We start from the raw sequence: 17,273 nt of genomic DNA, 5'->3' as shown, positions 1-17,273 counted from the left end.
ATGCCTTCTTGTCGTTGCTCCTAGGCTGCTGCGCCCCTTTAGTTTCTTTTTTGTTTTATGGGCCTGTCTAATGTTTGGTTGAAGGGTGAACCACAGGTGTGACCACATTACTGAGCTATATGGGTGTCCTGAGGCCATACTTGGGGTTTCGTCTGTTTGGATTTTGACTCAATTAGCAAACAATCAGTGGTGCCCTGCTCAAAGATTCTGGTGGACTGCGCCACTTTGGATGCGTGTTGCTCTCCACATTCCTACCAGAAAAGCAATCTCTTGCATCAAGCTCCTGAAAGTTTGAGGATCTGTGTGGGTGATCGGAATTATTGGCAAGACTGTGAAGAGAAACACACATTCGGTGTGGCATATAGGCCACCATTTGTGAGCAGAGTGTTGCTCTTTGTTTCCTGTTTGGATCAAAATCACAGGACAACAAGCTTGGTTGTTGATGGAATGTGTATACTGTCTTCATTTATGTTGTCAGTTCCTGAACTCTTACAAACCGTTCTGAAGCCTTGATGTATAGTAATAAATACACCTCCTCCTCACTTATTGACTATTTCTGTACCCAACATTTTACATTTAAGACAATAGTGAAAAATCTACTCTCCGACTATTTTGCACATCAACAACATACATTTGCAAGTAAACAACGCTGAGGTGCAAGGCCAGAGTAACACTGGCTATGATGGTTAAGATGATGTGTCACTTTGGCTAGGCCGTGAATCTCAGTGGTCTGGCAGTCATGTAAGGATATACTTTGGCAGTTATGTAACGATATAGTCATCCTCCATTTTATGATCTGATGTGGTTACCCTCCGTTTTGGCACAATGACCCGATCTTTGGAATCTCAAGGTTGATACGTGAGTAGAAGGTGTATGTATGCATGTGTAGATATATCTATGTATGTATAAATGAATCTAGCTGTATGTGTGTTCAGAGAACTTTCCTAATACAACATATTTAAAAAATGAGTCAGGTTTCGAGTATTTGAAATATATTTCACTTGGATACAATGATCAGAAGTCTCATGTTTTAGAAAAACAGTGCCATAATGGTAGTATTTATCGTAGACGATTTAATCTGTGAAACATGTGACAAATCAGGACCAAGACCATGTACTTTCACTGTGTTTGGTAATAGCGCAACGGAAAAAATTTATTTCCAACACATGTTGCCTATTTTTAATAGAAGTCATACAGCAGAGAACCTCCATGAAAGTAACGAAGGCAGTCAATGTTGGGAAGCCTTCTGTTGGATTCCAGATCTTACCGGACTTAAAAGAAATCCTCCCGAAGTAAATCCTTTTCAATGCCATAACTGTGCAACAGCCTTCATGGATCACTTACCACGTAACCATCGTACGAGATCTTACAATGGACGCAGAACCTGTCAGTGTAAGGAATATGGAGAAGCCTGCAGTTCTCCCTCTCTGCCAACCACTCCTATGAGAACCGTTAATGGAAAGAAACCCAATAAATGTAAGGTGTTTGAGAAGGACTTCATTTGTATCTCAACCTTTAGGAATCTTGTGATGAGACTCACCAGTGAGAAATGCTGTGAATGTAATGAATGTGGGAAGGATTCCTGTAGTTTCTCATCCTTCTGGACACATGTAAGAGGTCAGATGAGTGAATGTCAAGAATGTCTTAAAACCTATGGTCCTTTATCGCTAAAAAAAACGTTACATAAAAAATTTCTTAATATGGATAAACCTTATGAATGTAAGGAATGTGAGAAAGCCTTTAGATGATTCTCACACCTCATTCTACATGAAAGAACTCACAGTGGAGACAGATCCTATGAATGTAAGGAATGTGGGAAAGCCTTTAGTCAGGCCAAATACCTCACTCAACACAGAAAAACTCACAGTGATGTGAGGTCTTATGAGTGTGAGGTATGTGGGAAAGCCTTTAGATGGCCCTCAGTTCTTACTGTACATAAAAGAAGTCACAGTGGAGAGAAGCCTTATGAATGTAAGGAATGTGGGAAAGCCTATATTCAGGCAAAAATACCTCATTAAACATAGAAGAACTCATAGTGATGTGAGGCCTTACGAATGTAAGAAATGTGGGAAAACCTTTAGGTGTTACTCAGCCCACTGCTACACATAAAAGAACTCACAGTGGAGAGAGACCCTGTGAATGTGAGGAATGTGGGAAAGCCTTTAGATGGCCCTCAGTTCTTAGTGTACATAAAAGAAGTCACAGTGGAGAGAAGCCTTATGAATGTAAGGAATGTGGGAAATGCTTTAGTTATCCCTCAGGCCTCACTAGACATATAAGAACTCACAGTGGAGGGAAGCCTTATGAATGGAAGGAATGTGGGAAATGCTTTAGTTATCCCTCAGGCCTCACTGCGCATAAAGGAACTCACAGTGGAGAGAAACCTTATGAATGTAAGGAATGTGGGAACGTCTTTACTCAGGCCTCACACCTCACAACACATATAAGAAGTCACAGTGGAGAGAAGCCATATAAATGTAAGTAATGTGGGAACACCTTTAGTCAGTCCTCATCCCTCATTAAACATATAAGAACTCAGAGTGGAGGCCTTATGAATGTATGGAATGTGGGGATGCCTTTCGGTGGTCCTCATGCTTCAACACACATACGAGAACTGACAGTGGAGTGAAATCTTAGGAATGTGGGAAAGCCTTTAGTCAAGCCTCACACCTCACTAAACACACGAGAACTCACAGCGGATTGACATGTTAGGAAGGTAAGGAATGTGGGAAAGCTTTTCGTTCTTACACCTCACTATACACATAAGATCTCACAGTAGAGAAAGCCTTTATGAACATAAAGATTGGGAGAAAGTCTTTAGACATACCTTATCTCTCATTAAAGACAATTCACAGTGGATGGAGGCCTTATGAATGTAAGGAGTTTGGGAAAGCCTTTTGTGATTCCTCAGCCCTCACTATGCATAAATGAACTCACAGTGGACAGAAACCTTATGAATGTGCCAAATGTTTTCTATTTCAATCATTTCTCCTATGTTTATTAATTGGAAATTTGCAAGAAATATCTTTACCTTCTCTCCCCTTTATCTTTTAAATTGTTTATAGCAGTACAGGCAGTCCCCCAAATTATGAACGAGTTCTGTTCGTAAGTCTGTCCTTAAGTCAAATTTGTGCGTCCGTCAGAACCTTTAGGTACAGTTCGTATCTAACATCAGTTAGTGAAGTGTTTGCCTTATTATGTAATATATAGTAGACTTTTCTGTACGTAAAATATTAAAGGGACGCTTGATACACTGAAACATCTTTAAGAAGATAATACTACAGTATTAATGTTTTGATCACTTTGCAAAGTAGCACCCGTTTGTTATTAGGAACCTTTGCCACTTCCTTGGATTACCTCTTGGTACGCCCTCCTCACCTCTGACTTGGTGAGGCCAAGAGGCTGCCTGTGTGGGCACTGCCCATTTTTGCTATGCCAGGTGTGTGGAATTACTGCTAACGTCAGAGACCTTCAGACGTTTGGAACATGAGATTCCCATTTGCGTGACTCACGACCAGGCCACCAAGCCCTTGTGTTGTATTCCTATGGCTCCCACTTTTGGGATGCTTGGGCGCCTATTTATGCCCCTGCGTATGAACCTCGTTTCCATAGTTTTCTAACTATATCAGCCCCCTCTTGATAAAGTTCAGCCAAAATGCTTGACTTCCCTCTCTCTTATTCCATATTTTTCTGAATTTCATCTGGCAGTTCCTCAGTATCTTGTTTAATACTTTAATGAAGATGTGTCTTACTCCATCTAGACTTTTTAAGGTGTCATCTCTGGAAGACTTGGTCCAGTCTACTGAACGTGGACATCTCCTTTGTCATTTGAAGATTTATTAAGATTTAGCATATATATCTATTTTTTATAAGGAGCCCTTGTAGCGCAATGGCTAAGATATGGCAGCTAACCAAAAGACTGGCAGTTTGAATCCTCCAGCCACTCCTTGGGAAGCCTTTGAGGTAGTCCTGCTCTGTCCTATAGGGCTGCAGTGAGTCAGAATCGACTTAATGGCTATGGGTTGGGAGCCCTAGGGGCATAGTGGTTAAGAGCTCAGCTACTAACCAAATGGTCGGCAGTTCAAATCTACCAGCCGCTCCTTGGAAACCCTATGGAGCAGTTCTACTCTGTCCTATGGGATTGCTATGAGTATGAGTTGAAATCGACTTGATGGCAGCGGATTTGTTTTTTTTTTTTTTTTGTCTATGGCTCTATCTTTATTGCTCTGTCAGTAGTATAGATTTTTGTTGTTTGTGGTGTATGACTTCCAGTTAATTCCAACTCATAGTGACCCTGTAGGTCAGAGTAGAACTGCTCCATAGGGTTTCCAAGGCTGTAATCTTTACAGAGGCAGACTGGCACATCTTTCTCCCGAGGAGGGGTGGTACGTTTGAACTGCTGACCGTTTGGTTAGCAGCCATGTGCTCTTAACCACTGTACCATTGTGGCTCCACATTTCGACTAGGGAGTCAAAAATGTTGCAAAGTGGAAAGAAGTAAGTAAAAGAAGCCACTCCAGAAGTGCCACATAGTGTAGGATTCCAAGTCTGTGAAATTCTGAAAAACTCAGAACTGTAGAGGCAGTACATAGATCAGTGGTCAAAAAGGGCTTAGGGAGAGGGAGGCAGAATGAATAGAAGGAGCACTGAGTATTTTTAGGGCAGTGTAAGTATTCTGTAGGGTACTGTAGTGATGAACACATGACATACATCTGTCAAAACCCATATGACTACAACACAGAGTGAACCGTGATGTAATCTATGGACTTTAGCTAATTTTATAATGTATTAATATTAATTTGTTAATTGTAACCCATGTGTCCCAGACCAGAGGAATGCAAGATGTTAATGATATTAGAAACACTGGGTGTAGGTGGGGTTCACGGGGACTCTATACACAATTTTTCTATAAACATAAACCTGTCTGAAAATGAAGTCTGTTTGAAAGCAGTCAACAAAAATGTGGTATCCAATTTTCGTTTTAAGTTTTTTTATAAGAAAGAGTGCATAATCTGTCAAAGGCCCTTATGTTTTGTTTTGTGTGAACCGACTAGACATCATTTGATCTTATTTTTGTTTTATATAACTGAATTAAAAAAAATCGTGATAAAATATATGTTTTGCCATCTTAACCATCTTAAGTGTGGAAATGCAGTAAGTACATTCACAGTGTTGTGCAACCGTCACCCTTATCTATGTCAAAAAAATTTTCATCACCCAAATATGCTTTGTACCCATGAAGCAATAATGCCTCATTTTACCTCTCTCCAACCCCTGGTAAGTGCTTATAAACTTTGGTCTCTCTGTATTTGTCTGTTCTTGACATTTCATATAAACAAAATCATACAATATTTGCCTGGGGTATTTGACTTTGGTGTCTGGCATATTTTACTCAGAATGTCTTCAAGGTTCATCCATGTCATAGCATGTACCAGAATTTCCTTTCTCTTGAGGGTTAAATAATAATACTCCATTGTGTGTATATATCACATTTTGTTCATTACTGCTTTGATGGGTACTTGGGTGGTTTTCACCTTTTGTCTACTGTGAATAATATTTCTATGAATATTCATAGAATGCTTGAGTCCCTGTTTTCCATTCTTTTGAGACTATACCTAGTGGAGTGGAATTACTGTGTCGTAGGTAATTCTCATCTATGGGGTTGCTATGAGTCAGAATCAACTCAACGTCAATGGGTTTCATTTTTTTGGTTTTTGGATTTTTTGGTGGGGGTTAGGGTCATTCTGTGTAACTTTGTTATTTGTTGTTTTGTGCTCAGGGTTCCAGTCGCCTGAGGATTAATTCTCTTACTAACATTCCTGGTAATAGCCATTTAGGGCTACCACAATATCTTGTGGTGCAAGGATTTAAATGGAGGCAGCACTCTCCACCCATGCATAATTGGAGCAGCCTAGGCTATTCACATGGCAGAATCGGGTGCTCAGAGTAAGAGGAGACATTCAGGCCCCCGGAGTCCTAGGCTGGGACCTGGCACATGCTAGTTTTTATTATTACCCAATGCAAGTTGCCAAGAAAAGTAGTTGCTCATCAAGTCAGTGCCAACTTATGGGGACCCCGTGTCTGTCGGAGTAGAAACGTGTTCCCTACGGTTTTCTATGCTATGACATCTTAGGTCTTTTGGGCAGTCTGGCAGTTCTTATTCTAGGCATTTTCTTACGAGGTCTTCTGAGGCACATGTGGGCAGGTGAAAACGGGTTTCTGGTCTTGGTTGGCTCCCACATGCACCTACATTAGCTGAGGGTCCAGGAGGCAGCTGCGTCTCCAGGCTGGGTTCTCTCACGAACTTGGGCTTGGCTGGATGCTGGGTGATCTAGGATGGCCCTGGATGGGATGACTGGGCTCTGCTCCATGAGGTATCTCTTCGTCCAACAGGCAGCCCAGGCTGTTCCCGTGATGGAGGTGAGAGCCCAGAGTGAGAGGGAGCATGCGGCATTTCTTGAGGCGACAGAACCAGACATAAGCCGTCGTGGACAGAAGGAAGTTGTCTAGCCCTACAAACAGCATAAAAAGCCCATCTGAGGCAGCCGTCATAACCGAGGACTCTGCTGTGTCTGGATGTTCAGTAGCTTCTTTAAGGTGGTGGTGGAGGTGTAACCGATGTCCGCAGAGGACAGCCTGGAGAGGGACAGTAGGTGCAGCTGGAGACGGGAGTCTGAGATGATGCCTGGGTTGATGGTCAGGTCCCGCATGAAGGTGACCACCTACATGGACAGGAAGGCCCGGACAGGAAGGGTTGCAATTCTGGTTCCTCTGAAAATCCCAAAAGAAGAAAATTGGAAGCTCACACATCATATTTTGGCTCCATGCGTTCATATTGAGTACGAGGAAAAGTTTAAGGAAAAAAAGGACTGATTTTCACGCAGACATTACGAACCTAGCAGTAATAGAAGAGTTTCTATTCTGAGGGAGATGGATGATGGTAGATGGTATCCTCTATTTTGTTTATGGGTCTGCTCCTCTCTAGGGAATACCTAGTGTCATTTCTGAGTAGTGAATTCTTGCGCGCCCACCCAGCCATTGCCCGAAGCACTCATGTGTTCTACGGTCTCTAAGATAAATTCATCTGAGGAATATATGTTGAGCGCTAACTATGTGCCAGGCACTGTGTAGACAATGGGTATACAGTGCTGAAAAGCAGAAGTCCTTACAATCTAATGGTGGAGGCGGTGTGCAATCAAATAACAACATAGTATTGTAACATCAGATTGTTGACAAGTATTCTGGAGGAAAAGAAAGCAGGTGAAAAGTCGAGATTGAACAGGGGTTGCTATTTTTTGCTGGATGTTCAGGCAAGATCAGCAGACAAGGCAACGTGTAAACAGAGGCCTCAAGGATGAGCGTGCAGGAGACATGAAGATACCTGGGAAGTGTGTGCCACAGAGGGTGCAGACAGGGCAAAGTCCCCGAGAAAGGGGTTTGTTTAAGATGTTCAAGGCCGGAAGGCAGGCAGTGTGGTGAGAATGTGTTTAAGACGGAGATAAGAGGTGGTGAAGAACAAGGTGGCCTTGCAGCTACTGAGACTTCAAGAACACAGGTTGTCCCTCACCCACTAACTGGACCTCTTGTACTATTAATTAGGTTGAGTTGGGTCCTCTCTTTCCATTTGGTTATTATTTGAGTTTCTGTGTTCCAGGAGACATCTTTTTGGATATATGAGCGCAGGTTCCCTTTCTCTGAAGACCACTCATGCTGAGTATAGTGCTCACACACACCCAGCACACCGTGGCTTCCCGAGGCTCTGTGAGTGCCATGCTCTTCCCACCTCCAGCCACACAGATTAGGTCAGGATTGGACACATCAGAAGCTGACAACGACGGATTGTTTTTCCCCTAAAGATTGTAGAAATGGTGCCTAGATATTCCAGTCGGGAAGCCTCGCGTGGACCTGCAAACTTGGGCTCGTTTTGCCGTGGTCATTTTCTACCGTTGATTTAAAGAATTCTGAAAACGGCTCAGTAAATAGAGAGCAATGTAATGGACATGGAGTCAAATACATAAGGTTAGGTAGTCTCTGAGAGTCTGCGATGAAGAGAAAGGTTCCAATCCTGCAGCATTCCAATCCTGCTTACATTCCCAGAAAAACTCCTAGAAGAGCAAAAATAAACTTATCCATATAAGACAAAAGGAGTGCTATCTTTACAGTATCAAGACACCTTAAAGACTGAACACCCCAGGAGAAAAGGAGCAAAAAGCAATAAGCCGGCTCTTCACAAAAGATAAAGTGCGAATTACAACCAAAGTGAGGAATTGTTAAATGAAATGTTAGAAGACTTCCCATATGATACTGAAGACACGACTTTCAGAATCACACAAACCTGGATCTGTATCTCATATCTAATACATATTAGGTGTTTGCACTTGGGCAGACACGGAAGCATTCTGATTCTTAATATCTTTGACTCTGTAGTACACCAACCGTGTTCCTGTCGATTCCAACTCATAGCAACCCTATAAGACAGAACTACCCCATACGGTTTCCAAAAAGTGGCTGGTGGATTCAAACTGCCAGCCGTTTGCTTTGCAGCCATAGCTGTTAACCACAGTGCCACCAGGGCTCCTCCCTCTCTGGTGGGGGTATTACTATCCATCCTCTTTGTTGGTTACACACACACCCGTTGCCGTAGAGTTGATTCCGACTCATATCGACCCTGTAGGACAGAGTAGAACTGCCCCATTGAGTTTCCAAGGAGCGCTTGGTGGATTCGAACTGCTGACCTTTTGGTTAGCAGCCATAGCTCTTAACCACTATGCCACCAGGGTTTCCCTTAGTTGGCTTTTTTAAAATTCATGGTTGTAATCTTTTGGAAGTAGATGACCAGGCCTTCTTTCCAAGGCACCTCTGGGTGTAATTAAACTGCTAGCCTTTCGGTTAGTACCCACGTGCTTAGCCTCTTGCACCACCCAGGGACTCCTTAGTCCATGAACGGTGATGACATGGGGCTGATTTTTTTTCCTGCGTCTCAAATCTCTCCACTCTTTCCAGATCTCGGTGCCCCAGCCTCCAGCCTTATTTCAGTTCCTTATCATTTTCCCCAGCAATCCCAGGTTGGCAATCGTTCAGCCCGATATTCACATTGACCCAGAGAGATTGTAGTATCACTCAAGGGAATTGTTAAACAACCTTAATTTTTTAAAAAGGGGAAAGAAAAACATTTACTTGTTGCGTTCCCCAAGCTGAGGGTGAGGGTTGCAATGCTCCTTTTCCTATGCAGCCACCACCCCCCCCCCGGCCCCTGCTGCCACACACACACCGGATGGGATTCGCAGTCCACAAGGTCAGGCACCAGCAGGACCACCCACACCCATCCCTGGAAGATCCGTTTGGAATTGTTCCATTAGGAAACTGTCATCCAGAGAGTGAGTGAGTATTTGAACTTCCACTAGACATCTTTTAAATATTGCAGTGGAAGGACGGGGTCTTTTTCGTGGTACATACCTAAATGGACATATGGGGAGGGCGGAATTTTTTAAATTTAAAAAATTGTTTAAGGAAAAGTGAGACTATGCCACCAATGAACCTGCGGGTCCAGACTTGAGGATGGTGGCTTGACGGGTTTACAGAGCTATTAAGGTGTGATGGTGCAGTGAAGGTGAACCTAGGCTTTGGAGTCGGACACACTGGTTCGAATCCTATTCAGGCACTCACTAGAGGTGTAATCTTAATCCCAATTTCTTTTTTATTAAAGTATGAATTGCTCAGTTACTTCTGTATACAAAGGCTAAATGGGTCTTGGTGAAGGACAGTGGCTTGTTATTTACGTAACCAGGTAGTCACGCCAATATATCTGCTGTCCCAGATGTCTTTTCATTGCTGGAACAAAGCAGTACAGTCCTTAGCACCTGGTATGCAGGTATTTCCCTGGTAAATGTTTTTACTGTCTATTTGCCCTAGTAAATCCCCAAAGAAGATGTTTGCTTTTAGGGGGCAGGACCAAAACACCTTCCCTCTGCCTTCTCAGGGATATAGAAACTCTCCAGGACTCTGTCACGGCTTCCTCTGCAGAGATTGATCACTATTTTACTTCACAAGACAACACACTGGTCCACTATGACATCGATGGTGTTACGCTGACTTGGATGGGTTTGATCAGGAAGTAGCAACACTTCTAGACACCTTGGTAAGACCAATGTTGACCAGTGGGTAGGACATAAAGACCTTGTTATGGATTGAATTGTGTCCCCTATAAATGTGTGTCAACTTGGCTAGGCCGTGATTGCGTGGTTGTCCTCCTTTTTGTCTTCTGGTGTAATTTCGCATGTGTTATAAATCCTAACTTCTATGACGGTAATGAAGCCGGATTAGAGGCAGTTATGTTAATGAGGTAGGACACCACCTACAGGGTTAGGTTGTGACTTGAGTCACTCTCTTTTAAGATATAAAAGAGAGAAGCTCGCAGAAAGGAGAGGGATCTCATACCACCAAGAAAGAAAGGCCAGGAGTGGAGCGCATCCTTTGGACCCGGGGGTCATGCGCTGAGAAGCTCCTAGATCAGGGGAAGGTTGAGGACAAAGACCTTCCCCCGGAGCTGACAAAGTCTTCCCCTGGAGCGGGCGCCCTGGATTCAGACTTCCAGCCTCCCAGACTGTGAGAGAATAAACTGCTTGTTAAAGCCATCCCCTTGTGGTATTTCTGTTATAGTCGCACTAGATAACTAAGAGACCCCCTAAAAATCCGTAGGTCTGCCACCTTAGCAAAATTTCTAGGAGTCCAGGGTCTGCAGCATGGTGACGTGTCCTTTCGAATGTGAAGGACACATTGCTGCATCTGTTCCCTGCTGCCACTGGGAACGAGGCACCAATCCTAGTGGCCTCTTTAGTTTTTGGAGACAACATGCACATGATTTGGGCCAGCTCTACTGACCCATTTTCTGAGTAACCCTAACGTCTACCAGTTTTGAGTGGAGCCTCTGATACAATTTCAACAGGAAACAACATTTTCCAAGCGTTTGCGGGTCCTTTAATCATGGCGTTTTAGTCATGAATGTAGCAAAACATTTTTGGCTCATCATAATTGTCTTAGTTTTCTACACCATTTTCTTACCAACCTTCACTAGGACATGGAATTCGGCAAGCACATAGAAGACCTGGACATCACCACCGCCGCCAACCAGGTTGACCTTTTGCGTGCCATCGAGTCCATTCCGACTTCTAGTGACACTCTATGACAGATTAGAACGGCCCCATAGGGTTTTGTGGGCTGTAATCATTATGGAAGCAGATAACCAGGTCTTTCTCCCTTGGAGGAGCTGGGTGGGTTTGAACCGCCAATCTTTCTGTTTAAGCACTAAGAGCTTAACGATTGCAGTTTTTCTGTAAACATAAACTTCTCTGAAAATGGTCTATTTAAAAACAACAAAATACGTTATCCTTTTTTAAAAAGGTTTTATAGCAATGGCTGCATAATCTTTTGAACTTTCTTATATTTTCTGTGAACTGACTAGACATCATTTTTTTTTCTATTAAACTTAATATTGTAAAATACATGTAATGTAAATTTTGCCGTCTTAAGGTACATTCACAAGACTGTGCAAGCATCACCCCTATAGATAATGGATGATACGCAGACAGATAGGTAGATATATAGATACGGATAGACACAGATAGCTAGATAGATGGAGGATGGATGGATAGACGGATGATACATGGTCGGTGGATGGATTGATGAATGATACGATAGATATATAGATAGATGATTGACAGATAAATGATAGGTAGAGGGTAGATCGATAGAAGGATGCACAGATTGATTGATAGATGGTAGACAGACATGATGGATGGATGCATTGAGGATGGTAGATATGTAGATAGATGGTTGATAGATGATATATAGAAGATGGACACCAGACAAATAGATGATTGATAGATATAGATAGGTGATGGGTAGATAGATGGATGATAGATATATAGATAGATGGATGATAGATATATAGATAGATGGTACCTACCTATCTACCTGCCTACCTTAGAAACAAGGACGGTGAGACTTCAGCTCACTTCCTTTGGGCATCTTATCAAGAAAGACCAACTGCTAGACAAGGACATCATATTCGGTAAAGTGGAGGGTCAGTAAAAAACCCTCCATGAGATGGATTGACACAGTGGCTGCAACGATGGGCTCAAATGTACCAACGATCATGAAGACGGCGCAGGACCGGGCAATGTTTCATTCTGTTGTACATTAAATCGCCATGAGGCAGGAGTGACTCGAGAGCAGCTAACAACAACAACAAAAAGTTTTCAGCGTTTGTCTATGATTTAACGACGTGGATAACTTTATTTTTCAGCCTTAGTAGTGTTCACTGGGTTAGTGTTTTACAGAAGGCAAATGATTGGCAGTGTCTCCAGAAATTCCAGTAATGTTACCAATGACAACAGCAACTACAGACTGAGTGCTTAAAACCACATGTCACGCTGAGCTGTGTTCTGTATCCTATTTCATTCTCTGCAAAACCCTGCAAGCACGCATCATGATAAACTCTTTTTACAGATAAGGAAAAAGGGAAGGAAAGCTTATTTTTTATTGGGATTTTTCAGAGGAGGGCTTTTTAAGCAATGGGCTGTGTTCCATTCATGAGATGGGGCTGTTTACAAAAAAGCACCACAATCGGATGTTTAAAAAAAAATGCTGATTACAGGTCTGAGAGGAGCAGGCATACAGTGTTTCTAGCAAGCTGTGTTTTCCCAGGAAACAAGGAAGTGGCCAGAGACCAACGGGGGCGGTCCAAAGTTATACCAGCTGCTGCTGAGTGGACCCTGGCTCATGGTGCCCTCATGGGTGCAAAGTAATGGTGCTCCACAGGGTTCTCAATGGCTGGTTTTTTGGAAGTAGGTTGCGAGGACTTTCTTCCAGTGTGCATCTGGGTGGACTCAAACCTCCAGCCTTTGAGTTAGCCGCCCAGTGCACTAACTATTCACATGGCACACACACATCACACACCTAAATCAGTTGCCATCGAGTTGACTGTGACAGGAACCCCCGTGTGTCAGGTACAGCTGTGCTCCACAGGGTTTTCAATGGCTGGTTTTTTGGAAGTTGATCTCCAGGCCTTTCTTGCGAGGTGCCTCTGGGTGGACTCGAATTGGCAACCTTTTGGTGAGCAGCTGAGCACGTTAACTGTCTGTGCCACACCCACCGCTGTCGAGTAGATTTCAACTCATAGGGACCCCTTGTGGCAGAGCAGAACTGCCCCATAGGGTTTTCTAGGCTGTAATTTTTTTTTAATAACTTTTATTAAGCTTCAAGTGAACGTTTACAAATCCAATCAGTCTGTGACATATAAGTTTACATACATCTCACTCCCTACTCCCACTTGCTCTCCCCCTCTTGAGTCAGCCCTTTCAGTCTCTCCTTTCTTGACAATTTTGCCAGCTTCCCTCTCTCTCTATCCTCCCATCCCCCCTCCAGACAAGAGTTGCCAACACAATCTCGAGTGTCCACCTGATATCATTAGCTCACTCTTCATCAGCGTCTCTCTCCCACCCACTAACCAGTCCCTTTCATTTGTGATGAGTTGTCTTCGGGGATGGTTCCTGTCCTGTGTCAACTGAAGGTCTGGGGAGCATGGCCGCCGGGATTCCTCTACTCTCAGCCAGACCATTAAGTATGGTCTTTTTGTGAGAATTTGGGGTCTGCATCCCACTGATCTCCTGCTCCCTCAGGGGTTCTCTGTTGTGCTCCCAGTCAGGGCAGTCATCGATTGTGGCCAGGCACCAACTAGTTCTTCTGGTCTCAGGATGATGTAGGTCTCTGGTTCATGTGGCCCTTTCTGTCTCTTGGGCTCTTAGTTGTCGTGTGGCCTTGGTGTTCTTCATTTTCCTTTGCTCCAGGTGGGTTGAGACCAATTGATGGATCTTAGATGGCCGCTTGTTAGCATTTAAGACCCCAAACGCCACATTTCAAAGTGGGATGCAGAATGATTTCATAATAGAATTATTTTGCCAATTGACATAGAAGTCCCCGAAAACCATGTTCCCCAGACCCCCGCACTTGCTCCGCTGACCTTTGAAGCATTCATTTTATCCCGGAAACTTCTTTGCTTTTGGTCCAGTCCAATTGAGCTGACCTTCCATGTATTGAGTGTTGTCTTTCCCTTCACCTAAAGCAGTTCTTATCTACTGATTAATCAATAAAAAACCCTCTCCCACCCTCCCTCCCTCCCCCCCTCGTAACCACAAAAGTATGTGTTCTTCTCAGGTTTACTATTTCTCAAGATCTTATAATAGTGGTCTTATACAATATTTGTCCTTTTGCCTCTGACTAATTTCGCTCAGCATAATGCCTTCCAGGTTCCTCCATGTTATGAAATGTTTCACAGATTCGTCACTGTTCTTTATCGATGCGTAGTATTCCATTGTGTGAATATACCACAGTTTATTTACCCATTCATCCGTAGATGGACACCTTGGTTGCTTCCAACTTTTTGCTATTGTAAACTGAGCTGCAATAAACATGGGTGTGCATATATCTGTTTGTATGAAGGCTCTTGTATCTCTAGGGTATATTCCTAGGAGTGGGATTTCTGGGTTGTATGGTAGTTCTATTTCTAACTGCTTAAGATAACGCCAGATGGATTTCCAAAGTGGTTGTACCATTTTACATTCCCACCAGCAGTGTATGAGAGTTCCAATCTCTCCGCAACCTCTCCAACATTTATTCTTTTGTGTTTTTTGGATTAATGCCAGCCTTGCTGGTGTGAGATGGAATCTCATCGTAGTTTTAATTTGCATTTCTCTAATGGCTAATGATCGAGAGCATTTTCTCATGTATCTGTTGGCTGCCTGAATATCTTCTTTAGTGAAATGTGTGTTCATATTCTTTGCCCACTTCTTGATTGGGTTGTTTGTCTTGTTGTGGTTGAGTTTTGACAGAATCATGTAGATTTTAGAGATCAGGCGCTGGTCGGAGATGTCATAGCTGAAAATTCTTTCCCAGTCTGTAGGTGGTCTTTTTACTCTTTTGGAGAAGTCTTTAGATGAGCATAGGTGTTTGATTTTTAGGAGCTCCCAGTTATCTGGTTTCTCTTCATCTTTTTGGTAATGTTTTGTATTGTTTATACCTTGTATTAGGGCTCCTAGGGTTGTCCCAATTTTTTCTTCCATGATCTTTATCGTTTTAGTCTTTATGTTTAGGTCTTTGATCCACTTGGAGTTAGTTTTTGTGCATGGTGTGAGGTATGGGTCCTGTTTCATTTTTTTGCAAATGGATATCCAGTTATGCCAGCACCATTTGTTAAAAAGGCTATCTTTTCCCCAGTTAATTGACACTGGTCCTTTGTCAAATATCAGCTGCTCACACGTGGATGGATCTATGTCTGGGTTCTCAATTCTGTTCCATTGGTCTATGTGTCTGTTGTTGTACCAATACCAGGCTGTTTTGACTACTGTGGCTGTATAGTAGGTTCTGAAGTCAGGTAGGGTGAGGCCTCCCACTTTCTTCTTCTTTTTCAGTAGTGCTTTGCTTATCTGGGGCTTCTTTCCCTTCCATATGAAATTGGTGATTTGTTTCTCTATCCCCTTAAAATATGACATTGGAATTTGGATCGGAAGTGCATTAAATGTATAGATGGCTTTTGGTAGAATAGACATTTTTACTATGTTAAGTCTTCCTATCCATGAGCAGGGTATGTTTTTCCACTTAAGTATGTCCTTTTGAATTTCTTGTAGTAGAGCTTTGTAGTTTTCTTTGTATAGGTCTTTTACATCCTTGGTAAGATTTATTCCTAAGTATCTTATCTTCTTGGGGGCTACTGTGAATGGTATTGATTTGGTGATTTCCTCTTCGGTGTTCTTTTTGTTGATGTAGAGGAATCCAAGTGATTTTTGTATGTTTATTTTATAACCTGAGACTCTGCCAAACTCTTCTATTAGTTTCAGTAGTTTTCTGGAGGATTCCTCAGGGTTTTCTGTGTATATAATTATGTCATCTGCAAATAGTGATAACTTTACTTCTTCCTTGCCAATCCGGATACCTTTTATTTCTTTGTCTAGCCTAATTGCCCTGGCTAGGACTTCTAGCACAATGTTGAATAAGAGCAGTGATAAAGGGCATCCTTGTCTGGTTCCTGTTCTCAAGGGAAATGCTTTCAGGTTCTCTCCATTTAGAGTGATATTGGCTGTTGGCTTTGCATAGATGCCCTTTATTATGTTGAGGAATTTTCCTTCAATTCCTATTTTGGTAAGAGTTTTTATCATGAATGGGTGTTGGACTTTGTCAAATGCCTTTTCTGCATCAATTGATAAGATCATGTGGTTTTTGTCTTTTGTTTTATTTATGTGATGGATTACATTAATGGTTTTTCTTATATTAAACCAGCCTTGCATACCTGGTATAAATCCCACTTGATCAGGGTGAATTATTTTTTTGATGTGTTGTTGGATTCTATGGGCTAGAATTTTGTTGAGGATTTTTGCATCAATGTTCATGAGGGATATAGGTCTATAATTTTCTTTTTTTGTAATGTCTTTACCTGGTTTTGGTATCAGGGAGATGGTGGCTTCATAGAATGAGTTGGGTAGTATTCCGTCATTTTCTATGCTTTGAAATACCTTTAGTAGTAGTGGTGTTAACTCTTCTCTGAAAGTTTGGTAGAACTCTGCAGTGAAGCCGTCCGGGCCAGGGCTTTTTTTTGTTGGGAGTTTTTTGATTACCGTTTCAATCTCTTTTTTTGTTATGGGTCTATTTAGTTGTTCTACTTCTGAATGTGTTAGTTTAGGTAGGTAGTGTTTTTCCAGGAATTCATCCATTTCTTCTAGGTTTTCAAATTTGTTAGAGTACAATTTTTCATAATAATCTGAAATGATTCTTTTAATTTCATTTGGTTCTGTTGTGATGTGGTCCTTCTCATTTCTTATTCGGGTTATTTGTTTCCTTTCCTGTATTTCTTTAGTCAGTCTAGCCAATGGTTTATCAATTTTGTTAATTTTTTCAAAGAACCAGCTTTTGGCTTTGTTAATTCTTTCGATTGTTTTTCTGTTCTCTAATTCATTTAGTTCAGCTCTAATTTTTATTATTTGTTTTCTTCTGGTGCCTGATGGATTCTTTTGTTGCTCACTTTCTATTTGTTCAAGTTGTAGGGACAGTTCTCTGCTTTTGGCTCTTTCTTCTTTTTGTATGTGTGCATTTATTGATATAAATTGGCCTCTGAGCACTGCTTTTGCTGTGTCCCAGAGGTTTTGGTAGGAAGTATTTTCATTCTCGTTGCTTTCTATGAATTTCCTTATTCCCTCCTTGATGTCTTCTATAACCCAGTCTTTT

The 17,273-nt window shown here is 42.2% G+C and overlaps 1 protein-coding gene across 1 annotated transcript in view; it reads left to right on the top strand.

Moving 5' to 3' along the window:
* Positions 1–17,273, top strand: part of LOC126068551 (zinc finger protein 91-like) — a 146,171-nt gene that overhangs the window by 90,306 nt on the left and 38,592 nt on the right.

This window comes from Elephas maximus, chromosome X (genome assembly GCF_024166365.1).
Source record: "Elephas maximus indicus isolate mEleMax1 chromosome X, mEleMax1 primary haplotype, whole genome shotgun sequence".
NCBI lineage: Eukaryota > Metazoa > Chordata > Mammalia > Proboscidea > Elephantidae > Elephas > Elephas maximus.
The sequence above is the reverse complement of the archived record's forward strand: the minus strand, read 5'-3'. Positions and strand labels throughout refer to the sequence as shown.